Genomic DNA, 21,083 nt, shown 5'->3' on the forward strand with positions numbered 1-21,083 from the left:
TAAAAAGCAGTACAGTACATATAGCACAGGTAGATAACAGTACAGTAAATTAAGTACAGTCGTCCCTCAACATACGATGGTAATCCGTTCCAAATGGACCATCGTTTGTTGAAACCATCGTATGTTGAGGGATCAGTACAATGTAAAATATAGGACAGTGGTCTACAACCTGCGGACGTCCTGATGTTGCAAAACTATAACACCCAGCATGCCCGGACAGCCAACGGCTGTCCGGGCATGCTGGGAGTTGTAGTTTTGCAACATCTGGAGGTCCACAGGTTGAAGACCACTGGCATTGGAGGTTATACGCACGTGTCCGCGCCGCTCCGGACCGTCACCGCTCGTCACCGCTGCCCTGGATGTCGCCGTCCATCGCTGTCGCTGCGTCCCCGGGGTGTCCCCGACGCTCCGGCAAGGCCTCTGCTTCCCCGGCATCCTCGCTCTCCGTCGTCGTCATCACGTCGCTACGCACGCCACTCCTATTGGATGACGGGACGGCGTGCGCAGCGACATGATGACGACGATGGAGAGCGCCGACGATGCAGGGGATCCCGAAGAGGACGCGCCGGAGCCCCGAGGACAGGTAAGTGATCGTCAGCGGAGCACACGGGGCACCGTAAACGGCTATCCGGTGGCAGCTGAAGCAGTCTGCACTGCCGGATAGCCGTTTATGCGATGGGGCCATCGTAGGTCGGGGGGGGGGGGGGGGGTCACTGTACAGATAGAATAATACAGTGCATGACTTTGTCACTTACTTACAAAACCCAATGTTTTGTTCTACTTTCTCTGAATATCACACGTTGTTTCATAGCCATTTTACCAGTCAATGCCCTTGCCGATTGGATCGGGCACCATAAACTGATTGGGATTTGCAGTTACAGTGGCCCAGGAATGCCCATCATAGGGACTACAAAACAGTATCATAGATGAATGAATTTTTGAATATCTGTGTTTCTTCAATATAAAAAAAAAAAATAACCACAACATGAGTATTAAAGGGGAACTCCGGGGGATAGAAGTAGAAAACAAATGTTTTCAAATCAACTGGTGCCTGAAAGTTAAACAGATTTGTAAATTACTTCTATTAAAAAAATCTTAATCCTTCTAGTACTTATTAGCTGCTGTATAAAACAGAGAAATGTGTGAATTTCTTTCCAGTCTGACCACAGTGCTCTCTGCTGACACCTCTGTCCGTGTCAGAACTGTCCAGAGTAGAATCATATCCCCATAGAAAACCTCTCCTACTGGACAGTTCCTGACACGGACAGAGGTGTCAGTAGAGAGTAGAGATGAGCGAATTTACAGTAAATTAGATTTGTCACGAACTTCTCGGCTCGGCAGTTGATAACTTTTCCTGCATAAATTAGTTCAGCTTTCAGGTGCTCCTGTGGGATGGAAAAGGGGGATACAGTACTAGGAGACTCTTTCCTAGGACTGTATCCACCTTTTCCAGCCCACCGGAGCACCTGAAAGCTGAACTAATTTACGCAGGATAAGTCATCAACTGCCGAGCCGAGAAGTTCGTGACGAATCGAATTTACTGTAAATTCGCTCATCTCTAGTAGAGAGTACTGTTGTCAGGCTGGAAAGAACGTTCTCCGTAGTATATCTGTAGTATATAGAAGCTGATAAGTACTAGAAGGGTTAAGATTTTTAAATAAAAGTGATCTACAAACCTGTTTAACTTTCTTGCACCAGTTGATTTGAAAAAACTTTTTTCCACCGGAGTTCCCCTTTAAAGCAGGACTCCTGTGGCCGGGCCCAAAGGGAGCAGTTATTAGAGGATATTAGATAAATATCATTTTGCAGGGAGCAGGAGAACATACGGAGAATAACATCTCATGGCTTGTGCTGGTTTTGTGTCTTGTTTACTGAATGGAGGGATCTCTGACATTGCGGGACACATGTGTTGGCAGCTGCATCGGCTTTAGCTCTAATGTTTGTATTTCATACGAAATAATGGAGTTCAGTCACATATTGGGAGGGGATGGATTTAGCACATAAGGGAACGGTTCCTATGGTTATTAACACTGATGCACAATCTGGAGCAATGAGGGTGGTTGATACATTGCAGTACAGAAGGATCCAAGAATTTTCTTGGGCCAAATGGGTGTGGTTCTCCGTAGGGCTTCTGACGCTTCCACCGGGAACACTTTAGGATTTTCATTTGATTTGGTAGACCAGAATATTTATGTATTTTGAAAAGCGCCTGTTTTTCATATGTTTTTTCATAAAAAAAAAAAAGACACAGATGTGGTCAAAGAACATCTGTCCTGTGTGACCCTCCTGTTAACTCCTTCTAGTCCTTGTGTTCTTGAATTTTCATGTTAATATTATAGTAACAAAGAGAACGTTGGTTATGTTCTATGCTGCATGCTTTAAAAAAAATTAATGCCCGACGCCAAAGTTATATTTATCTGATCCTCGCCATTCCGGGGGAACCATGGGGGTCTTCGTATGGGTGTCTCCTTCATCGCAGCTGCACATTGAGGTTCCATGCAGCGGTTACCATGAGCTGTCCAGGAACCTGTGGAGGAAATAACTCTCTGTGGATGCCCAAAAAGTTATTTATTGTGCACATTCCCAGGCAATTTAGGAGAACCACTGCTTGGGATTTGGACAGGCAGCCATGGTTAAAGAGTACCTCCCATGACCTTGTTAAATTTTATAATCCTCCCAGTCATGATAAACCAGTGTGAGATGAGCTATAATTGGCTAAGGCTGTGTGGTGAACCAGGAGAGTTGTGGTGTCTGGGGTGTTGCGGTAATGTTACAGGGTCTGGTGGTATTAACCCTTGAATGTTGTGACGCCAGGGTGCGGTTTGTTTAGAGTTAATGGTCCTACCGCCAACCGGCCCAGAAACGGTAGGGAATAAACGGAATGTCCACAGCAGATTTTATGAATTAAATGGAGAACTTTACTTGCAGATTTTATGCAACAGTATTTATACAGAAACAGTCTCTTTAGAGGTAACTGGGATACAGGCTCCTCACAGGCTTTGCTGGGACTTGAAACAATGAGCTGTTTATGCAGGCCACTGTGCTACTAATTATAAGATTTTAGCTGGTAGTAGTCACACAGGATTTGGTAGATTGAGCTTTGTAATTCACGGTTTAGTGGCTGCAGGTTCTTAGGCTTTGGCCCAGATGAATTGAATGAAGTTATGCTGCTTGTGCTTGCTTGATATCCAGGAGATAAGAGCAGGAACTAAGAGAGAGAATTTAGTGGCTACAGTCCTTTATATAATAAGGGGCTGGACTAAGCTCATTGGTCAGCAAACCTGTAAGTCCTGAACCCAGTGAACTCTGGGTACATCACATGACCCAGTAAGGTCCTTAAGCAATTATACATTACAGCTGTACATCATGTGACCCGGGAAAGGTCCTATACATAGTTATTTACTATACATTAAATAATATATTAACATAAGTTGCATGAGGCAACCAGGGGTAAGCCCTACAGGAGAGCCCTATGGAAATGGAGGGGCTCTAGCTTAGGGGTCTCCAGACAGGGACAGGACAAGGTCCTGTACCAGGACACCACAGCTGCACACACACCCCTTAGAATTTCCTGCTTTTGGACTTCTGCCAGGCCAGTGGGAAACCAAAGTCTGTGCAAAAGACATGGGAAATGTGCTCTGGACAAGTAGGAAGATGCCTAGTGGCAACTTCTTTAAACACAAATAAAACATAGAAAGCTTAATTTAAAAAAAAAAAATTTTAAGTCCATTAGAAAGATTTTTTTTATATACCATAAGGAGTGCAATATCATGCCATGACTAAGGGTCCTTGACCCGAAACACGTTGGTGTGAAGGGACCCATCTCCAAGCTGGTAACTGTACATGATATTGCCTGATGTACTCCCCTACCTGCCTTTCTATGGAACTTTTAATGAGATATCAATAAACTCTGAATTTTATGTGCTGGCTACATTCGTCTATTGTGCTGATTGTCTTGAGGATTGCCGTGCACTGGAGGCTCAGGTGAGCTGATCGTTTCCTTTTCTACTAGATTTATAAACTACTTCTATGAAAAAAATCTTAATCCCTCTAGTACTTATCAGCTGCTGTATATTATAGAGAAATTTGTCACGTTCTTTTCTGTCTGACCACAGTGCTCTCTGCTGACACCTCTGTCCATGTCAGGAATTATTCAGAGCAGGACAAGTTTTCTATGGGGATTTGACTCTAATCTAGACAGTTCCTGACACGGACAGAGGTGTCAGCAGAGAGCACTGTGGTCAGACTGGAAAAAAAAAAACACACACTTCCTCTGTAGTATACAGCAGCTGAAAAGTACCGGAAGGCTTGATATTTTTTGATAGAAGTAATTTACAAATCTGTTTAACTTTCTGGCACCAGTTGATTTGAAAACATTTGTTTTCCACTTGTTTCTACCAGAGTTCCCCTTTAACACAATAATGGGCCTCAGCAGAAGGCAACCCCATGTGGAGATAAATTTGGAGCAACCAGTTGCCATTAGGGGCTATTTCTCATAGAATCAGGGCTCAAGTCCTGCAGGAACTCATGGGAACGTAGTTCCTGCACTTTTTCCACAGCAGGAATGCAGTTTCCATTAGCAGAAGTCCTGCAGGACCAGCCCTTAAAGGGGCACTCCGCCCCTAGATATCTTATCCCGGGGGTCCCACCGCTGGGGACCCCAGCAATCTTGGCTGCGGCACCCCAGACATCCGGTGCACGGAGTGAACTTCGCTCAGTGCCGAATGACTGGCGAAGGGGGGCAGAAGCTTGTGTGTCACGGCTATGCCCTCTCAGTGCAAGTCTATGGGAGTGGGCGTGACGGCCGTCATGCCCCCTCCTATAGACTTGCATTGAGGGGCTGTGGCCGTGACATCACGAGCCTCCGGCGCTGCACCCAATGCTCTAAACGAATGCCGGGTGCAGCAGGAAGAAGGCGGGGGTGGATAGGGGATAAGATGTCTAGGGGCGGAGTACCCCTTTAAGTGGAAATCTTGGGTGAGTTCCCACACTTTTTTTCCCAGGACTTGACCCCTGCATAGAATGGTTCACAAACGACCTATCTTATTGATGATAAGTTCTGTGTATGGGTGATGATAACAACAATGCTCTGTGTAAGTAATGACTGAATCTCAGGATCCAATGGGCCCAATGGAACAACACTCTGCAGTTTTAGATTTTCCAAAACGTTCTTTGAAAAGTAGTGAAATTGGTCGAGTTAAGACTCAAAATGACTTCCAGCAAAAAGTCAGTAAATGAAGGAACATCTTTCCTCAACCTCACATTGACATAGTAGTATTGGAACATGTAGAAAAGTAGAAAAAGAACAGCAGGAAGTGGAGGCCACAAACTTAGGGTTAGGTTGGGTTCACACCACGATTTCACTCTATGGCTGCCAGATACGGTTGGGGGGATTGAAAATCGGGCGCTCCTGTATCTAATTTATGTCAATGAGCCGGCCGGAGTCAAACGGTGACTCCAGTTGGCACGTTTTTGGTATCCGGCTTTTCTGACCAGACTTAAAACCGTGGTATACCGCGATTTTAGGTATGGTCAGAAAACCGGATACGGCTCTTTAAAGTGAATTAGATACGGGCCGGGTCCGGCTGGGATACGGGAGCACCCGGTTTTTACTCTCCCCAACCGGATCCGGTAGCCGTAAAGTGAAATCATGGTGTGAACCCACCCTTAAAGGGGTATTCCCATGTAAACATTTATGGCTTATCCACAAGGCATGACAAAAATGCCCATAGGTGCCTGCACCTATCTCAAGATCGAGAGTCCTTCAGTCCTCTTCAACTTGCCAGAGGTGGTTAGGAAGCCAAAAAAATTATAATGGGATTTTTTAAGCCGTTTACGTAACTCCCATAGAGGTTAACAGGAGATATGTAAGCAGTGTATTCATACTTCAACTCTATTTTTGTAGCTTGTGTAGTTACGTAACCCGCTATACTGTTTATACAAGTGCCATAAACATCAATGGAAGTAATGCAAACTGCATATAACAACTATGGCTGTTTTTAGATTCCAAATACACTGGAGGGGTCAGGGGACCCTTGTCAGATAGGCCCTGCATCTTTCCTGTGGATATGCCAAAAATGTACAGATGGAAATACCCCATTCATCTTTAACCCTAATGATTCCTCTAGAAGAACATTTTTGGTGGTCCTCTCAGATAAAATAAATTGAATTCAATTTAACAGAATAAATCTGCTTAAAGGGGTACTCTGCCCTTGGGAAATCTTATCCCCTATCCAAAGGATAACATGTCTGATCGTCGGGGTTCCACCACTGGGGACTCTCCCTGCTGTCTGCGGCATTCGTTAAGAGGGTCGGGTGCAGCACCGGAGGCTTGTGAGGTCACGGCCACACCCCACTCCTGATGTGACGGCTGTCCCGCTCTCTCCCATAGACTTGCTTTGAGGGGGCGTGGCCATGACATCACGAGCGGGCGTGAACGTGACATCTCAAGCCTCCGCCCTGCATTGCCAGTCATCCGGCATGGAGCGAAGTTCGCTCTGTGCACTGGATGTCTGGGGTGCTCCAGCCGATAACGCAGGGGTCACCAACAGTGGGACCCTGCGATCAGACATCGTATCCCCTATCCTTGGGATAGGGATAAGATGTCTAGGGGGGGAGTACCCCTTTAACCCCTTAAGGACACACGGCCGGGACCCGTGGCTAATAGCGCGCGGCATTGATCGCGGTGCCGCGCGCTATTAACCTTTTAGACGCGGCATTCAAAGTTGAACGCCGCGTCTAAAGTGAAAGTGAAAGTATGCCGGTTGGCTCAGTGGGCTGTTCGGGATAGCCGCGGCGAAATTGCGGCATCCCGAACAGCTTAAAGGACAGCAGGAGGGTCTCTACCTTCCTCCTCGCTGTCCGATCGCCGAATGACTGCTCAGTGCCTAAGATTCAGGCATGAGCAGTCAAGCGGCAGAATCATCGATCACTGGTTCCTTATGAGAAACCAGTGATCAATGTAAAAGATCAGTGTGTGCAGTGTTATAGGTCCCTATGGGAGCTATAACAATGCAAAAAAAAAGTGGAAAAAAAAAAGTCAATAAAGATCATTTAACCCCTCCCGTATTAAAAGTTTGAATCACCCCCCTTTTCCCATAAATAAAAAACACAGTGTAAATAAAAATAAACATATGTGGTATCGCCGCGTGCGGAAATGTTCAAATGATAAAAATATATCATTAATTAAACCGCACGGTCAATGACGTACGCGCAAAACAATTCCAAAGTCCAAAATAGTTCATTTTTGGTCACTTTTTATATCATGAAAAAATGAATAAAAGTCCTGTCAATCCATAAGTCCTGTCAATGCAAAAATGGTACCGCTAAAAACTTCAGATCACGGCGCAAAAAATGAGCCCTCATACCGCCCCATACACGGAAAAATAAAAAAGTTATAGGGGTCAGAAGATGACAATTTTAAACGTATTAATTTTCCTGCATGAAGTTATGATTTTTTCCAGAAGTACGACAAAATCAAAACTATATAAATAGGGTATCATTTTAATCGTATGGACCTCCAGAATAAAGATAAGGTGTCACTTTTACCGATAAATGTACTACGTAGAAACGGAAGCCCACAAAATTTATAAAACAGCGTTTTTTTTTTCAATTTTGTCTCACAATGATTTTTTTTCCGTTTCACCGTAGATTTTTGGGCAAAATGACTGATGTCATTACAAAGTAGAATTGGTGGCGCAAAAAATAAGCCATCATATGGATTTTTAGGTGCAAAATTGAAAGAGTTATGATTTTTTAAAGGCAGGGAGCAAAAAACTAAAATGGAAAAATCCCCGGTCCTTAAGGGGTTAAAAATGGTAGTTACTGCTAAAACTTTGTCAGGACACCGATCGGCTGAGTGCGCTACCCACCACTGGGGAAGTGCACCTGGGGATACCGCCACTGCGGCAACCCATGGTAACCGTGAGTAGCCATATGCTGGCATTTTTTGCCAGTAGACAACAGATATTATTAGCACCAGTATCGCCTAAACTGGATAGGTGCTCAGCTGCAGGTATACTCATGGTATTGCCAAGTTTGTAAATACTTTTGTAATATTTATCTGGTGATAGCCCTTTCTTTGATATTTTTGATATTATTGTAACAATTTATTGGTAATATTGATTACATATATTCTTGTACTGTATTTTGCCCTGAGGAACCCACCGATGTGGTAGAAACGCGTCGGGTATACCAGAGCAAGGGCATGTGCAATATTGCCAGGGACTTATAGGGCGGAGTCCAAGGGATAGTTCGGGGCAGGGGTCGCCCTTTTTAGGGCGAGTGCCCCGACAGTCCCTGTGGGAGCAGGAGTAGTCATCACTACATCTCCCCGATAGGGAATTCTAGGGTGATTAGTGCACCGTTTGGGACCCTGCTCTCTCCATAATCCCCCATTACAGACATACTTCCATCCATTGTGGTCTGTTTTGTACACTATAGATCTGGTGTCAACTCTATTGTACTGGCTATCTGTTGTGGGGCCTGTGCCATTGATTGCTTTTAGACGTGTCTGATTAAAAGTTATATTTTAACGTGTGTACCCCTCTGTAAATTTCTGTACTCTCTGGTACTCTAAGCATCCCATAGTGGACATAACTGTGAACTAAAGGATTATTTTGCCCTAAAAAAATTTGGTCTCTTTCCGTCGATCCTAGAAACTTTAATTGGAACATGTTTGACTATTGCTCTTTAGAGACTCCTCAGTCCTCACCTTTATCATGTAGCTGGCGGATGGGCCAGGTTTCCACGTTTTAGACATTGTTGTCAGGCTCGGCTGTCTAACCTCCACCAATCTAAGACATATCACCTATCCAAAATGTTTTAGGACAAAATAAAACCTCCACGAATGCTGATGCTAAGTGCATCTCTTCACATTGCTTCTCCCTTATGTCTTATGTGAGAACAACTTGTGTGGGATCTTATGGACAGTCACAATTTTACAGAATCCACAATGGGGCGGAGAAAGTCATGTGTGATTTAATAACCCAAAAGGCCAAATTAGATAATTTTCGATGACTCACAGGAATGTTTCTTCTTTTAAATTACATGAATTTAAAACAGAGATTATATGAATTAAGTTTGTTTATTCATTTTAATTAAGTGAACCCTTAGGCTAAGTTTCCATTTGGTTTTTTTTCAGGCAGTTTTTGGATATCTACTACTGCAGTTTTTGAGCCAACGTCAGAAGTGGATCCATAAGGGAGGAGAAGTGTAAGTTCTTCCTTTATATGTCCTATTCCTTTTGAATACATTTCTGGCTTTGGCTCAAAAACTGCAGTGGCAATTTTCCAAAAACTGCCTAAAAAAAACAAGTGGAAATTTAGCCTTAGAATAGATCCATCAAGGCAATAATCCAGATTTTAGGCTGAACATCATCTTTTTGAACCCCCGATTTATTAACCTTTTTTTGCCACTGGTATAGTTCTGTAGCTTGGGACAAATTTTCCAATATATTTTGGAAATTATTTTAGGGCTAAACTGAGGAGCAGAGTCTAAAGGATTTCCACAAGTTCAGCCCTTAAAGGGGTATTTCGTCCCTAGGCATCTTATTCTCTATCCAGAGAATAAGATGTCTGATTGTGGAGGTCCGGCTGTTGGAACCCCCTGTGATCCCCCTGCAGCATCCGGTGTTTGTTTAGAATGCCAGTTGCGGCGCCAGAGGCTCGTGATGTCACGACCATGCCCCCTTGTGACGTCACGCCACTTTCCCTTAATGCAAGTCTATGGGAGGGGGCATGGCCATGACATCACAAGCCTCCTGCGCCGCATCGCTAGTCATCCAGCATGGAGCGAAGTTCACGATCAAACATCTTATCCCCTTTCCTTTGGATAAGGGATAAGATGTCTAAGGGCGGAGTACCCCTTTAACCCCAATACAAAAATCTGGCCTTAAAGGGGAACTCTGGAGGAAAACAAGTGGAAAACAAATATTTTCTAATCAACTGGTGCCAGAAAGTTATACAGAATTGTAAACGACTTCTATTTAAAAATTTTAACCCTTCCAGTACTTATCAGCTGCTGTATGCTCCAGAAGAAGTTGTGTAGTTCTTTCCAGTCTGACCACAGTGCTCTCTGCTGACACTTCTGTCCCTGTAAGGAACTGTTTAACCTCTTAAGGACCCAGGACGTATGGGTACGTCCTGGGTCCCGTTCCTGCGATATAACGCATGGTCACACGGTGACCCCGCATCATATCGCGGCGGGCCCAGCGTCATAGTGAAGCCGGGACCCGCCTCAAATAGTGTGCAGCACTGATCGCTGTGCCGCGTGCTATTAACCCTTTAGCCGCGCGCTCAAAGCTGAGCCGCGCTGCTAAAAACGAAAGTGAAAGTTGACGGTTAGCTCAGGGAGCTGTTCGGGATCGCCGAGGTATAATCGCGGCATCCCGAACAGCTGTAGCACAGGAGGAGGTCTTCTTACCTTCTCCTGCGCTGTCTGATTGCCGAATGAATGCTTCAAGCCTGAGATCCAGGCTTGAGCATTCAATCGCCGAAAACACTGATTGATCCATTCCTATGGAGATGGATCAATCAGTGTAAAAGATCAGTACATGCAATGTTATAGCCCCCCCTATAGGAGCTATAATATTGCATAAGAAAAGTGTAAAAAAATCATTAACCCTTTCAATTATCCCTTCCCCTAATAAAAGTTTGAATCACCCGGCATTTCCAAGAATAAAAAAAACACAGTGTAAATAAAAAGAAACATATGTGGTATCATCGTGTGAGGAAATGTCCGAATTATAAAAATATACCACTTTTTAAACCGCACGTTCAATGGTGTACGCGCAAAAAAATTCTAAAGTTCGAAATAGAGTATTTTTGGTCACTTTTTATACCACAAAAAAGTGAAGAAAAAGTGATAAAAAAAAAGTCTGATCAGAACAAAATGATACTGCTAAAAACTTCAGGTGACAGCGCAAAAAATGAGCCCTCATACCGCCCCATACGCAGAAAAATAAAAAAGTTATAGGGGTCAGAAGATGACCATTTTAAATGTATACATTTTCCTGCATGTATTCATGATTTTTTTCTGAAGTGATACAAAATCAAACCTATACAAGTAGGGTACCATTTTAACCGTATGGACCTACAGAATAAAGATAAGGTATCATTTTTGCCGAAAAATGTACTGCGTAAAAACGGGAGCCCCCAAAACTTACAAAATAGTGTTTTTTTCATCAATTTTGTCGCACATTGATTTTTTTTCCTGTTTCACCGTAGATTTTGGGGTAAAATGACTAATGTCATTACAAAGTAGAATTAGTGACGCACAAAATAAGCCATCATATAGAATTTTAGGTGAAAATTTTAAAGAGTTATGATTTTTTAAAGTTAAGGAGGAAAAATTGAAAATGAAAAAAAGCCCGGGTCCTTAAGGGGTTAAAGTAGGAGAAAATCGCCATAGAAAAACATCTTCTGCTCCGGACTGCAGAGAGCACTGTGGTCAGACTGGATGAGGTTGGTAAACAGGAGGTTAGGATAGGTGGCATCTAGGCGGATGTGGTCTGGAAACAAGCTGGGCAGAAACCAAGCACCCAGAAAAGTTGAACGAACCAAGGAACTTCAGTCATAGTAAATAGATGATTAAGAAAACAACAAAATAGAGAACAGCTCCAACACTGCTTGACCCTAGAGGCAGTTCAGACAATGCAAAGCAACTAACTTAACACTAGTCTTGTAAAGTCAGAAAATGTGGTGCTACACATCATGTTGAGATATCCAAAATGTAAGCATAGAAGCAGATGACAGTAATGGGGCACTCACCCATTGTAGCTTCCAAAATGTACTTTATTCTATTGATGCAAATAGTGCAGGTAGTAACGAGACAGGTGCAGGGGAGAAGTTTAAGGAAGGGCTACAACTGTATCACGCTTTGTAAGCTATAACTGTTTCATGCTTGGGCTACAACTGTTTCACGCTTTCATCCACTTCTATGCTTACGTAGATGATTAAGTAGCCTGGACTGACAAGACATTGGCTGAGGATAAAGAACTTTGGCACACACTGGCCATTTATAAGGCTGGGCTTTAACATGCATGCATGCTTGGCAGCAATAGAGGTCCTTGCAGGAGGAAGGCAATGCCAGGCTGACTGCTGTGTCAGGATGCCAAAAAGAGGACGTCCATAAAGAGGAGAGCAGAAGAGGCCACAGAAAGTGACTGGGAGATCGGTAATAAGGACCATCTATTATTCGCATATACTTAGTGGGACTTTACTTGATTGACTATTGAAGTTATTTTGATAACCCAAGAATGACTGGCTGTGAGATCCTTCTTCATGTTGATGACTTTAGCCAAGGTTCTGCCAGGACCCTAAGACATTACAATTTTAATCAATACCAAATGTCTATTGCAGGCTGCAGGGGCACAACAGGTAGATAAATTTAAAGGGGTACTCCGGTGGAAAACTTTTTTTAAAATCAACTGGGCCAAAAAGTTATGCAGATTTTTAAATTCCTTTATTAAAAAATCTTAATCCTGTCAGTACTTATTAGCTGTTGTATACTACAGAGGAAATTATTTTCTTTTTGGATTTCTTTTCTGTCTGTCGATAGTGCTCTCTGCTGACACCTCTGTCCATGTCAGGAACTGTCCAGAGCAGGAGCAAATCCCCATAGCAAAAAGATGCTTCATTGGACAGTTCCTAAAATAGACAGAGGTGTCAGCAGGGAGTACTGTGGCCAGACAAAAAAAAAATCCCAAAAGAAAAGAATTTCCTCTGTAGCATACAGAAGCTGATAAGTACTGGAAGGAATAAGATTTTTTAATAGACGTAATTTACAAATCTGTTTAACTTTTTGGCACCAGTTGATTTAAAAAAAAAAAATAATGTTTTCCACCGGAGTACCCCTTTAACCCCTTAAGGACGCAGGACGTAAATGTACGTCCTGGTGAGGTGGTACTTAACGCACCAGGACGTACATTTACGTCCTAAGCATAACCGCGGGCATCGGAGCGATGCCCGTGTCATGCGCGGCTGATCCCGGCTGCTGATCGCAGCCAGGGACCCGCCGGCAATGGCCGACGCCCGCGATCTCGCGGTCGTCCGCCATTAACCCCTCAGGTGCCGGGAACAATACAGATCCCGGCATCTGCGGCGGTTCGCGATTTAAATGAACGATCGGATCGCCCGCAGCGCTGCTGCGGGGATCCGATCATTCATAACGCCGCACGGAGGTCCCCTCTCCTTCCTCCGTGCGGCTCCCGGCGTCTCCTGCTCTGGTCTGTGATCGAGCAGACCAGAGCAGAAGATAGCCGATAACACTGATCTGTTCTATGTCCTATACATAGAACAGATCAGTATTAGCAATCATGGTATTGCTATGAATAGTCCCCTATGGGGACTATTCAAGTGTAAAAAAAAATGTAAAAAAATGTAAAAGTAAAAGTAAAAAAAAAGTGAAAAATCCCCTCCCCCAATAAAAAAGTAAAACGTCCGTTTTTTCCTATTTTACCCCCAAAAAGCGTAAAAAACATTTTTTATAGACATATTTGGTATCGCCGCGTGCATAAATGTCCGAACTATTAAAATAAAATGTTAATGATCCCGTACGGTGAACGGCGTGAACGAAAAAAAATTTAAAAAGTCCAAAATTCCTACTTTTTTAATACATTTTATTAAAAAAAAAATTATAAAAAATGTATTAAAAGTTTTTTATATGCAAATGTGGTATCAAAAAAAAGTACAGATCATGGCGCAAAAAATGAGTCCCCATACCGCCGCTTATACGGAAAAATAAAAAAGTTAGAGGTCATCAAAATAAAGGGATTATAAACGTACTAATTTGGTTAAAAAGTTTGTGATTTTTTTTAAGCGCAACAATAATATAAAAGTATATAATAATGGGTATCATTTTAATCGTATTGACCCTCAGAATAAAGAACACACGTCACTTTTACCATAAATTGTACGGCGTGAAAACAAAACCTTCCAAAATTAGCAAAATTGCGTTTTTCGTTTTAATTTCCCCACAAAAATAGTGTTTTTTGGTTGCGCCATACATTTTATGATATAATGAGTTATGTCATTACAAAGGAAAACTGGTCGCGCAAAAAACAAGCCCTCATACTAGTCTGTGGATGAAAATATAAAAGAGTTATGATTTTTAGAAGGCGAGGAGGAAAAAATTAAAACGTAAAAATTAAATTGTCTGAGTCCTTAAGGCCAAAATGGGCTGAGTCCTTAAGGGGTTAAAGGAAAGCTGGGATTACAAGAACCCAGAACCAAATACATATTTTTGGTTATTTCTAATATCCTTCAGGCTAGTATAGTATTTTATACTGGCAACCAGATACACTGGCATACCATATTGGCATGTCCAATATCAAAGACCTATCAAAGCATTGAAAGACAGTCCAAGCCTAGGCAGCATGTACATTCTGAGCCGAGAGGAAGGTGTTGAATAGTAGGAAGTAAAAGGGTCAACAGCTAATTTTCATTTGCTTTCAGCAGGCCTCTGGCCTGGCATTGGTCTGCCGCTTCCTCACCCTGACCAGCAATGCCCTTAATATACGCTCCTGTGCGCTCCACTGGCTTCTTACACTTCCTCTTTCATAAATTCTATTCCAGAACTGTGGTAATGAAATGTGGTTGTTGTGCTTCCTCAGCTAAAAGGTTTAGCAAACTTAGCAGCAAAGAGAAGCAGAAAGGAATGGTTGCTCAAATACTTTCAAGGAAAAAACTAAAAAAACATTAAGACTGGAAAAACGTTGGAAATGCATCAAATTCAACTTGTACAAAAATTAAATAAAATGTACATATGTATTTTATGACATTATAGATGTCCCAATATGAGCCATAACAAAGATCAATCCCCACTATGGTAAACTAAACAAGGCCATGTATTAATGTGGTGTCCATGGGGTGTAAGGTGTAGTGGTCAGTTCATGACGCCAGGGCACCATTAATCTTCACAGTCCAAGGTTGAGATACCTTCTCCTGGTCCAAGTGCGGGGACAATGATGATGCTGATGCAAGGTTACAGATATCTTACCTAAGGTAGGAGTAGTTGTTAAAATCCTCACAGTTCAGATTAGAACAATGGAGATGCAGTGTAACCCTTGGGAGCCCTTTTGCCTTACTGAGACTTGTGGTGCTTTACACCCACTTAATTTTACTGGCTTTCAGGTACTGAAGACCTGGGACTTTAGACTCGACTTTGAGATATCCCATGCTGATTTAGGTTCTACTAATGTCCAATTAAAGCAACACCGCCAGGGTATGGACTAGTCATTGGGATCCAGCTGCCTGAGGCTTCCTACCGTATCTATCCCGGACTAGCACTGTGTAGCCCGTCAACTCACCGGCTCCTGTACCCACAGCTAGAAATTTCCAACTCCTCCTTGGCGGGGAACACTAGCAGAATGGCGCGCATGCTCACTTGAAGATTTTCTTTAGGCTTCTCATGAATCACCTCACACTTCTGCTGTATCCTCTCCCCACTGCAGCCCACACTGAGCTCTGCACACAGACCCTAGACTCCTTACTCCTAACTCTTAGACTAGACTAAAACTGAACAGCTCCTCCCCCCTACACTATATCTGGGCTAGTTAGGGGGCCTCCCATTGGGCATCCTTCGCATTTATTAAAGATACTGTGCAAAAACACCATAAACCAACAGTCATAACTGTAATGCATATCAAGACATCGCCTAGGCAGTGGGGCCCAGCACAGGTACCTCAGCCAATGTTTACCCGACAGGACCCACTCCTGAAATTGAATGGGCACTATATAATTTTCATTCATTAGAAACTAATAGACAAAGTGGCATATACAAAAATAAAATCATTTAAAAATTAGGGCAAGAGGGTTAGCAAGGAAACATACCCCCCCCCCCCCCCAGGTTACATCAAGGAATTATACAGCAAAAAATTACAGCACAGACGTGCAAATGACTGTTCACAGGTAGTTATACCATAATATAATTGCCAAATGGTCCAAGCCCATCAATCTAGTAAGTGTGAACAAAAAACCTGGAAGATAAGCAGCGGCAGAGGCCAGATGATATTAGGTAAAATTCAGAAGACGGGTGACCCACTGAAGGGCATATCATTTAGGTTTCCTATTTGCTGCCCTATCTCAGAGTAGTATATTATAAAAGTAGGGCCAGTGAGCTCAACAATGCAAAAATACAGGCTTCCCAAACCAACCCGGATCCAGTGGGACAGTCCTAGCCAATTTCAGGCACCATCCAACAGCGTCAGGAAGTCTGCACAGGTTACAGGGTTGGTCATGACAATCACTACCTGGGCCCTGAGCTTGATAGAAGGTTATTATTAGCAAAAGTCTCCTGTAAGTCCTGGGGTATTTGAGTACTGGGAGCCTTGGTTAGGACCCAGGAAAGGTGACTGCTATAGGAGAAACCCAGTTTGGCCATCTAATGACCAGCTGGCGTAGTTACAAAGGCTGCATGTGTGACCTGAAAAAAGACCCCCACAAACCAGGTAGGTAAAACTATTAGTCCACCATTTATAATACGCAACAAATGATAAAGTCCAGCAAAGCCGCTATATAAATTACTGTAGACCCTCATAGGTGCGGAACACAAGAGGTCACCTTCAGATCACAAGTTGTCTTGTCTGATCGTGGGTGGTCCGACTGCTTGGACCCCCGTGATCTCCAGAATGGGGCCTGGCTCTCCCCAATGATCGCTCTGACCCCCATCTTCTTAGATGTACTTGTCTTGGCAGTGATGGCCCACTCAGCCAATCACTAACCTCAGCACAGTGTCACGCCTGGATGAGAGAGCCATCACTGCTTAGAATAGTAAGTCTCGGCAGGTGAAGGCTGAGGCGTTCAGCAAGGAGAGCTGGACCCCATTCAGGAGATCAAACTCTTATAAGACACCTAAAGTCATGGCCATGCCGCCTAGTGACGTCCCACTATGCCTCCTCCATTCATGTCTATGGGAGGGGGCATGATGGCGTCACTCCCCTCCCATAGACATGAATGGAGGGGGCGTGGTGTGGCATCACTAGGGGAGCGTGGTCTTGACATCACTACAGGTGTGGCCGTGACGTCACATCCCTGTCTCGGAGGCAACGCCCGTCACAGAATGCCATGGATAGGGGATAACATGTATAAAGCCGGAATACCTTAACTTATCAGACACTTCTCCCCTGTCCTGTCCATAAGGGATAAGTTATAAATAACTGGTTAACATTTTTAGGCCATGAGTAAGGGCGTCTTATTGTCTGAAATGCGTCGGCTTGACAGGAGAGGTTTTAAGAAGATGATCAATGAAATTTCAAGTCCACTTGAGCTTTTTGCATTGTTAGCAATAGATGAAAATTTAGCTTTTGCCGAAGGGTCGTTTCTATGAGATTAGTAAAGGAGTCCTATAAAACTCATTACACAACACGTTCTGCAGTTCACACCCCAATTCATCATGGGAATAAGTGCTGGACACTTAAACATGACATTCGGGAACTTATCTTTGTAAACCCATAAATCATGACAGTTTTGGCAAGTGAAGTCCTTGCAAGGGATTTATTTGCTGTATCCATCACATTTCTTAGAGAGCCCTCCACGGAGGACGTAGAAGTTTATACACAGACCCGTTGCTAGTAGCTGGGAGTATTTACTTTGTACCAAATTTGTTTTCTCTTGGTTTTGGCTCTTCGCTCTCCTCACTGTTTCCACATCACAAATCTCCCAGATCATAATTGTGGAGTAGGTGCCAAACGCTCCTCCAGCTAGTAGAATAGGACATGATGAGAAGTTGGAGGACACTCGAAGCCTTTTTGGTAGATGAGAGACCCCCACACATATTTCGAATATACTTGGATGAAACAGAGAAGTAAGTGTCATTTTATGTTTAGACTATTATACAAGACATTTACGATCCAGTCCCGGGGCTGCCACCGATTCCTTGTGTGGTCTCCTCAGTGGAAACGAATCGATGCCAAATGTTAAACAGAACTCCAGTACAATGTTTGTAGATATTATGTTATTTGCATTTCCCAAACATCTCGCTGTCTTTAATAAGCTATACTCAGTTTCACAATACGTGTGCAAGTCTTAAAACATTCACTGTATATGAAAAGTGACATTGTGGATGCCTAGGTATAAAATTATTTTTCTTTTCTTTGTTTACATTTTAAATTCAGAGGTCAAAATGTTGAATGTTATCATACCAGTAAATAAAATACAAAATTCTGGACAGAAATTCTGCTATGAAAAGGTGATGCGGGTCTTTAAAGGGGTACTCCCCCCGTAGGCACCGTATCCCCTATCCAAAGGTAAGATAAGATGTCTGATCGCGGGGGTCCCGCTGCTGGGACCTCCCTAGATCTCCCTGCTGCAGCCTGGTATTTGTTTAGAATGTCGAGTGCAGCACCAGGGGCTCGAAATGTCACAGTCACGTTCCTCGTGATGTCATAGCCACGCCCCCTCAATGCAAGTCTATGGGAGGGGCTTGACGGCAGTCCCGCACCCTCCCATACACTTGCATTGAGGGGGCGTGGCTGTTACATCACGAGGGGGCATGACGCTGACATCAGGTTCCTCGGGCGCCGCATCACCATTCATCCGGCACGGAGCAAAGTTTGCTCCGTGCACCGGTTAACTAGGGTGCCACGCTGGAGCTTGCAGGGTCCCCTAGCCCCAGCGATCAGACATCTTATCCCCTATCCTTTGAATATGGAATAAGATTTCTAGGGGCGGAGTACCCCTTTAAGGGGTTTTCTTGGATTTTGCACTTATGGGATAGGAAAGGACATCACTCATCCATCGGAAACAAACTTCTGCTTTTACAGATTATGTCAACCGGTAGGAAATGAATCCCTGGTCGCAGATGTTCAGCTACGCTAAGTAACTGAAATAAAAAAAATCTGTACTCACCTGCCCTTATCCCACACCAATATCATTCTTCTGGTGCCACTCTTACGCTAAGCATTTCCTGATTTCAGTCGCGACAAAGAGAAGTGTCCATTCACCCGTTCTGCGTTTTCATGTACCCTGATTTCTACTAATACATTTTAAAGCCTTCTAAAGAAGTGCGTGCCGAGACCATCTCTTCTATCTCTACATTGACTCAGTATCTATGTCCATGTTAAGCCTGAGATTAGGACGTGCTGAGCAGCAGGACCAGGCATCAGTAAAATGCTGTTGGCGGGGGATCAGGGGGAGGTAAGTACAGTTTTTTTTTTAGCCTGTACACATTTAGATGCAAAATGTGTTCTCCACACAGCTCATTTCAAGAGGTTGTCCAGGATTTAAAAAAAACATGGCTGCTTTATTCTCCAAACAGTATCACACCTGGTACATAGTTACATAGTATGGCTGAAAAAAGACATACGTCCATTAAAGGGGTTCTCCGGAGCTTACACATCTTATCCCCTATCCAAAGGATAGATGCCTGATCGCGGGAGTCCCGCCGCTGGGGACCCACGGGATCATGCACACGGCACCCCGTTTGTAATCAGTCACGCTCCACCCCTCAATGCAAGCCTACGGGAGGGGGCGTGACAGCAATCAAGCCTACTCCCGTAGGCTTGCATTGAGGGGCGGAGCTTGACATCACACGGGGGCGGAGGCGTGACATCACACGCTGCCGGCCTTGTGGTCGTCGGTAATCAGACCCGTAGCGAACACGCTTCGGGGACTGATTGCAAACGGGGTGCCGGGTGCATGATCCCGGGGGTCCCCAGCGGCGGAGATGTGTAAGCACCGGAGTACCCCTTTAAGTTCAACCAAGGAATTGAAGGGAAGGGGTGTGGTTGGATGAAGGGGAAGGGATGTGATTTTATATTTCTGCACAAGCATTGTTATACAGTGGTTCCTCAATATACAATGGTAATTCGTTCCAAATGAACCATCGTTACTTGAATTTATCGTATGTTGAGGGATCCGTGCAATAATAATATACAAAGTTTTACTGCCCTGGATCGTCGCTCTCCATCGCCGTCATCACGTCCCCGGGGTGTCCCCGTCGCTCCGGACCATCACCGCTGCCCTGGATCGTCGCTCTCCATCGCCGTCATCACGTCGCTGCGCACGCTGCTCTTATTGGATGACAGGACGGATGTGATGGCGACAAAGGAGAACGACGGCCATGCAGTGGAGCATGAAGAGGATGGTCCGGAGCGGCGGGGACAGATGAGTGACACTCACCGGAGCACATGGGGCACATTAAACGGCTATCCGGCGGCAGCTGAAGCTGTCATCACTGCCGGATAGCCGTTTATGCGATGGCCCCGACATACAAAAGCATCATATGTTGATGCTGCCTTCAACATGCGATTGCTTCTGAGAGGCCATCGTATGTTGAAATGATTGTTTGTCGGGGCCATCGTAGGTTGGGGGGATCACTGTATTGTTCAAGGAAAGTATCTAACCCTGTTTTGAAGCTTTCAACTGTTCCTGCTGTGACCAGTTCCTGAGGTAGACTGTTCCATAAATTCCCAGTTCATATGGCAAGGAAGGATTGTCGCCACTTGAGACTAAACCTTTTCTTCTTCAGATGGAGGGAATGTCCCCTTGTCCTTTGAGGGGGCTTAACCTGGAACAGCTTTTCCCTATAGTTTTTGTTTGGGCCATTTATATACTTATATACGTTGATCATATCCCCCCCCCCCCTTTAACCCCTTAACGACTCAGGACGCACATTTATGTCCTATACATGACCACAAGCATCAGAGCGATGCTCGGGTCATGCGTGGCAGGTTAACCCCTCAGATGCCATTAACCCCTCAGATGCTGTGATCAACACAGATAATGTAGCCCTGCCGCGGAGATCCGATTATCCAGAACGGCAGACGGAGGTCCCCTCACCTGCCTCCACCACCTTCCATGGGTCTTCTGCTCTGGCCTGAGAGCAGACCAGAGCAGAAGATGACCGATAACACTGATCAGTGCTATGCACTATGCATAAAAAATCCAAACCCCACACCTGGAATAAATTCCAGATGGGGGTGCAAAACCCCTTTATAGTGCACCCTCCCTTTAAAACTTCACTTTTATTGATTTGCTTAAAATTATCAAACTTGTGAGGGAAAAAAGATGCTTTAAAAACCCAGCAGTTGTTGCCACACACTATTGATTATAAATTGACCTCCAGTTGGAGGTCTGTATATGGCC

The 21,083-nt window shown here is 44.2% G+C and overlaps 1 long non-coding RNA gene across 2 annotated transcripts in view; it reads left to right on the top strand.

Annotated features, from left to right (window-relative positions):
* The window catches only part of LOC130363054 (uncharacterized), an 81,705-nt gene that overhangs the window by 16,827 nt on the left and 43,795 nt on the right, over window positions 1–21,083 (top strand). The window contains exon 1 of one of the 2 annotated variants that reach the window (XR_008891705.1): window positions 17,496–17,802. The exons of the other annotated variant lie outside the window; for it this stretch is intronic. This is a non-coding gene — a long non-coding RNA (uncharacterized LOC130363054). Of the gene's footprint in view, window positions 1–17,495; window positions 17,803–21,083 lie in introns of those variants that run through there. 2 annotated transcript variants of the gene reach the window in all.

Source organism: Hyla sarda, chromosome 3 (genome assembly GCF_029499605.1).
Source record: "Hyla sarda isolate aHylSar1 chromosome 3, aHylSar1.hap1, whole genome shotgun sequence".
Taxonomy (NCBI): Eukaryota; Metazoa; Chordata; class Amphibia; order Anura; family Hylidae; genus Hyla; species Hyla sarda.